Source organism: Mustela lutreola, chromosome 6, assembly GCF_030435805.1.
Source record: "Mustela lutreola isolate mMusLut2 chromosome 6, mMusLut2.pri, whole genome shotgun sequence".
In the NCBI taxonomy this organism is placed as follows: Eukaryota; Metazoa; Chordata; class Mammalia; order Carnivora; family Mustelidae; genus Mustela; species Mustela lutreola.
Window position 1 is genome coordinate 36071037 of NC_081295.1, and position 6642 is coordinate 36077678.

Consider the following 6642-nt stretch of genomic DNA (forward strand, 5'->3'; position numbering starts at 1 on the left):
TCTTTTCTTGTTATTTGTAAAAAAAAAAAATGGCAATAGAGAACAGAATAAAATAGATGTAATCAGGAAAACAATTTTGAGCCTAAAATTGTTTTTCCAGCCAAAATATCATTTTATAAGAGACAAGTAACTAGGTAACATATGCAGCAATAAAATAAGATGGTCTACTCTCTTCTCATTTCAAACGTGTAGAAATTCTGGTTTAAATTTAACCATAAAATGATTGAATGTGTAGAACGATAAAAAAAAAAATCATAGATTTCTAGGGTCTAGAAATAAAGTGTTGGAAAACATTCCCTATGGATTTCTTACATTAGGTCATGTCTTGCGAGGAAGAAATTGTCATTTTTTTCCCTACATTTTGAAGGATTAGTCGTATGGCAAACAGTCTTAGAAGACAGAGATCGTGTTTCCCTCTGCAGGAAAGAGTTGATTTACCTTGGAAGAAAGAATTTTGAGAAAAACTTTTGAGAAAAATCAGGTATGCTAATTGCTCATTATAAAAGATTCAGGATGCATAAGGTCTCTCTCCTGTCATGTGTTCAAAGTGTGCAGATTTCACTTGGACCTTTTTATTTTCTCGTGGGATTTGAGGGGTGGTAGTTTAGTGGAATAAAATACTGATACTCTGTTTACCGCTATTGTTGTGAACAGTAGACTATCCTTTACCTCTGATCCATGAATCTTATGTCTTTTGCCAGCATACATGAAATTGTGGTGGGCTGCCTTAAAAGTTTGAAAGTAGGGTAAAATCTCTAATCTTTCACAGTTTTAACAGAGGGCAGTCACTGAGCAATTATTGTGTAAATTAGTGCTCTGGAAATCCCAGAGAAATATTGTATACTGATAAACTCTTTAGAAGTTAGAAATTGGAGTTGTCACTTCAAGAAGTCCACAGTTCAGCTGAATTCACAGAGCTATACGAACAAAGAAGAGCTATAATCTGCTTTCTGGTGTAGGAAACCTTGACTCTATATGGAGTTGTGAATAAGGAAAACACTTCCACTAATAGGAACTTCATGCCAACATCAGGCATGAAGACTTTCCACAGTCTACCTGGTGCTGGAATCTAGGACATGAAATCATATCACAAAAACAAACCTGAATATAAAAACAAAACAAAAAAATACCCTGGGACAAAAACAAGGGCAAAACTATTCTCTAGAGATGTCTCTAGAGATATCTCCTTATTTTAGGAATATATTGGAATCTCATAAAATATAATCTCCCACTAAGAATGAATTCAACAATAAGAATGTACAACTGCATAAAGAAACAATTCCCCATAAAGAGGGATAGAAAATTAACCAAATAAGACCATTAAAACTCTAAGACTAAGAGATAATTATCTGTAAGATAACATAAAATATATTTAAGTGATTAAAAATATAAAAGAAAATAAAACAAAAAAATAAATCAAAAGAACAGAAAACAAATATAAACACATACACATATGCTGAATTGAATAGAATGTGTATTGAAATTCCAAACATAAAATAATCATTGATATAAAACAATTTGTGGATTAGTTAGAATATTAGATTTAGCAGATAAGATTGGTAAACTGAGAATTCTGAAGAAATCATACAAACTGCATTATATAAAAAGAAATCAAAGAGAGTCAAAAACAGTAGAATGAAAATCCCAACATATATCTAATTTTTAATTGACTTATTCCATAATTTATTCACATATTCATATGTCTAACTGTGTGTTTTTGCATGTTCAATTTATTTCTAGTTCTTATTAAAGAGTTCGAAGAAATTCTTAAACATGCACAAATATGAGAGGTAGAGATATTGTTTCAGTTTAAAGATTTTTGAGATGTTTGGACTTTAAAGATAACTACATTCCTCTAAGTTAGACAGCTTGAAAAAAATACTGTGGTCAATTATATTTTGTGTTTGAGTTCTAAACCATCAAATTAGGAAGATAATTTTGTTTATGTTATTGTTTTGAGTGCCAATCACAGAATTTTCAATGAATGCACATAGGATTAGAAGTAGTTTAACAGATTCAGACACATTGCTAGAGCTGAGAGAAAATTGACTAATCATCAAAGCTATGATGGAAATGGGAAACCAGCTAGTCTGTTCATAGTGGACAGCACTGAGAGTATGACATGGAGTTGAGGGAAAGGCAGGACAATGGTTCCTGACTGCCATTGAACTGCCATTGCATTGTAGGGAAGTGTTTCCACATGGTGCCTTGCCACTTTCTTCCTAGTATACTGATAAATGTTGTCATCAGGTAGTCTACATATTTTTTAATGAATATATATATATATATATATATAGCACCTTACCATATATATATTATATATATACTCACACACATACATACACACAGATAAATATTCTATAATATATATAACCTATAAATTCTCAAACATGCTTTTAAAAATTTACCAGTAATTACTGGCTATATGTTGTCTAATAGTGTTGAATGAAATATTTATGCCATTTAAAACATAGCTCCTCTTAACTGTAGAAATAGTAGAGTGGGGCGCCTGGGAGGCTCAGTGGGTTAAGCCTCTGCCTTTGGCTCAGGTCATGATCCCAGGGTCCCGGGATCAAGCCCCGCATAGGGCTCTCTGCTCAGCAGGGAGCCTGCTTCCTCCTCTCTCTCTCTCTCTCTGCCTGCCCCAATGTCTACTTGTAATCTCTGTCTGTCAAATAAATAAATAAAATCTTAAAAAAAAAAAAAAGAAAGAAAGAAATAGTAGAGTGAATCACAAGCATTAGATGGGGCGGTACAAGACCCAGTAACAAGAATAATTTACAAATGTGTATACGGCAGAGAATGATAAATAAGCATGTGAACAGTAAAATTATTTCAATACAGAGAAATATATATATGTATTAACTGTCAGAATTGACTTACATTAAGTTACAATCTTTCAGACTTTGACACTATTCTATCCTTTCTGATCATGCTGAGTAGCAAAAGGAAATAATAAAATGATCAAATAAAAAAACATATTTTACTTGCTTTTTAGAAAGGTGAATTGATAAGCCTATAGATTTTCTTGATTTTTGTCCACTAAAGGAAAACAGCATATATTAAATAATATATTAAATAGGATTTCCAAGCTTTGAGCAGTGGCAATATCGTAGCCAATGAGGTTTATCCGAGGCCCAATTACTGCTAATTAAATAGGGTTTCCAATGTCCAGAAAGTAGTTGCAAAGCTTGTATATTCAGTTTCAAATTTTATGTGTCCCTGCCAAACTAGTCATACTCTAATCAGTCTACCATAACTGCACATCTTTCCTTCAATGCTGTAACAGTTTTAAGTCAAGAAAACATCTGCTTCCAGCAGAATGTTGAAGTTGATTGGGCCTTAAGAAACATATATTTCAATTCTAGCAGTTTACATATGAAAGAAACGAGTATCTGAGAGTTTGAATTATTTTCCCAAGGTCGTATATCTAGTTAGAAGCCAAATTGGTTACTTTCAAAAATCACTGGAGTTGAAACAGAGTTCTTTATGTACAGCCTCAAGGAAATGCAATATTTATACCAGTGAGGAGAAAATTAGAATATTCTTACCCCTTCATATGCCTTAAAAATTTCTTCTTTTGCTTTTTTTTTAACAAATCTTTGAAATACTTTATAATTTGGTTTACAAATGACATTGGGATTAAAAAGAACATTTAAATGGTCTCTATTAATTCCCTATAGAAAGAGCCATCATTATTCCAGAGTAAAGTTGGAGAAAAGGGAGATCCCATAAGACAAACATGCAATGGATGCTTTTCTACTATTTCTTCTCAAAATAAAAGATTAGGTTTAAGCATTCTTGTTTGAATCAACTATTATCTTTATTTAAAACACGTGTGTTCATTTAAAAATAACTTCCGTGTTTCCTCTTATTTTTCATAAACCCTAATCTAAGCTAAATATTTCACACAGTGCCCTTATGGCATAAGTACATGGGTCAGATTTTGAACACTTAATTACACTGAATTTGGCTTTGTTCTCTTATTCATTTTTATTTTCTTCTAGTTTGACAAAAAATTACATAAGTTTATAAACTGATCAGAAATTCCCTAAGGTTACACATATCCAGATAAAAAGTGAAAAACAAATTAGATTCACATGTATCACCACAGACCTAGCTTGATAAAGAGGCTGGCTAGTTCTGAAATGATGCCCAAAGTTCGCCCATCAGCACAAGATCCAGAAATATTGCTTTCTTCTGTTTATAAGAATAGACTGCTTATGATGGCTGGATGGCTCAGTCAGTTAAGCATCAGACTGTTGGTATGGGCTAAGGTTGTGATCTCAGGTTCTTGAGATCAAACACCTGCAGTGCTATCCACTCAGTGGGGAGTCTGCTTCTCTCTCTCACTTTCCTCTCTCTCTCTCTCTCTCAAATAAAAAAATAAATCTTAAAAAAAGAAAAAAAAGAATAAATTGCTTAAATTGTTAAAAAAAAACAAAAAGCCTCTACCATGACTCAAAGGAAGTTACAAGTGGTGTTAACTCATCCTTTAAATGTAGATGCTGCTGTTGAATAATTATTGTAGGGATTAGCTGACAGTGTATATAAAGTATACAACCACATTTTTTTATGTTTTTATTTTATTTATTTATTTATTACATTTTTTAAAATTAGTTTTTTATTTTTTATAAACATATAATATATTTTTATCCCCCTGGGGTACAGGTATGTGAATCACCAGGTTTACACACTTCACAGCACTCACCATAGCACATACCCTCCCCAATGTCCATAACCCCACCCCCCTTTCTCCAATCCCCCTCCCCCCAGCAACCCTCAGTTTGTTTTTATAACCACATGTTTGACACCTAGTAACCATCCTTCCTTGTTTATTTACTCTATTTATATATTTACTTTCTTCACTTCTATATGCTCAAATTCTTGTGCCATCCTGTACTTATTGAAATACTAATTTTATTTTACATCTCTTCACAGACATTCCTAGTGCTTCCAGTGAAAATTACATCTCCCTCTAAGTATGTACTTTGTACACATGGCTTGCATTTCTTTTGTAGTATTTCCCTTTCCATCAGTATTAAATTGTGTTACATCCATGTCCTTTTGGAAAGTAATTGCTCCTGGAGTGCTATATCTTATACAAACCTCTATCATATACTAAATGTACTCATAATTTTCAGTAACTCTATATTTTTCGCTGAGTTAAAAGAGTTAAATACTACAGAAGAATTAACCCTATTGAGGAGGATATTATGCCATGTAAAAATAATTAGGAATCCTTTCCATGGTGTAATTCTATAATACCTAAGGTGGGTTAGTTTGGGGAATTTTCATAGCAGCAAGAAGAGAACAGTTTTTTTGCATATCTTTATTACTTACCCATATAAAAATTTCATCACCTGATAATGCTTTTCAAAGGACATAAACAAAATCCTTAGTGACTGTTATGAAATTAACCTTTATTTTTCTCAACTTTTTGACCTTCTGAAATTGGCTATGTTATCCTTCTACAAGTCAGAAAAGTACGCCATTGACCAGAATTATCTACAAAGAGGAGTAGTTTACAGTAATGGCTATGTTATCCTTCTACAAGTCAGAGAAGTACGCCATTGACCAGAATTATCTACAAAGAGGAGTAGTTTACAGTAATGGATAGACACTATTTTGCAAGGATAAAGGCAAAAGGCAAATGTTAAAAATCATGGCATAATCTTAGAAATTTAAGACAATTTTTTAACAGTAACTTTAAAAACACTGTAAAATCTGGGATAGAAAAAATTCCTAACATTGCATCCTTGGTTCCTAAGATCTGTTTGACTTAATGTTTTAAACATCCTTCTAAGGTTGTCACTTTTTGTTTTTAAAATGTTTTATTCTGTTCATTATGGATGTCTCATTCTAATGATTCCTTCACTTCCAACTGATGAGACTATGTAATTTTTTGCTTTTTTAAAAATTATTTGCTATTTTTAACTGAGCATTTGTAAAATGTTAAATATGTGTATGTATGCATATATGTGTATATATATATATGCACACAGTACCTCTAACATTAAATCTTTATGTACTTATATATGTAATTTCCAATTTCATATCATTTTTCACATAGGCACATTTATACAAAAAATAAATTATGAAAAAGAGAGAAAATCAGCAAAATAATATGTACCTTTACAATGTGAAAAACACAGCAAACATCTTAAATGTATTTATTTGTTAGTATTTGAGATAAAAGTAAAGAGAAGAAAATTACTTTTGTACAATGACATGCACATTTGGACAAATCAAAAGCACACAAGATTTAGAAACAGTAAATGTTAATCTTGTTGACTCAACACTTAAAGTGCTGTAAGAAATCCACTTTTAATTTCAGAGCAATGTATATATGTACATTTACCACACATCGACAATTATTAAGTATGGGATGTCATTTTTTTTTTAAAGATTTTATTTATTTGACAGAGAGAAATCACAAGTAGGCAGAGAGGCAAGCAGAGAGAGAGAGAGGGAGGAGGAAGCAGGCTCCCTGCCTAGCAGAGATCCCGATGCAGGACTCGATTCCAGGACTCAGATCATGACCTGAGCTGAAGGCAGAGGCTTAACCCACTGAGCCACCCAGGCAGCCCGGGATGTCATTTTCTTAATTTCATATTGAATACCCAATACAAATTTGCTTTG

The 6642-nt window shown here is 32.4% G+C and overlaps 1 pseudogene; it reads left to right on the forward strand.

Annotated features, from left to right (window-relative positions):
- Positions 1–3090: 3090 nt before the first annotated feature.
- LOC131834887 (U4 spliceosomal RNA) lies at positions 3091–3217 on the forward strand (annotated as a pseudogene).
- Positions 3218–6642: the final 3425 nt, after the last annotated feature.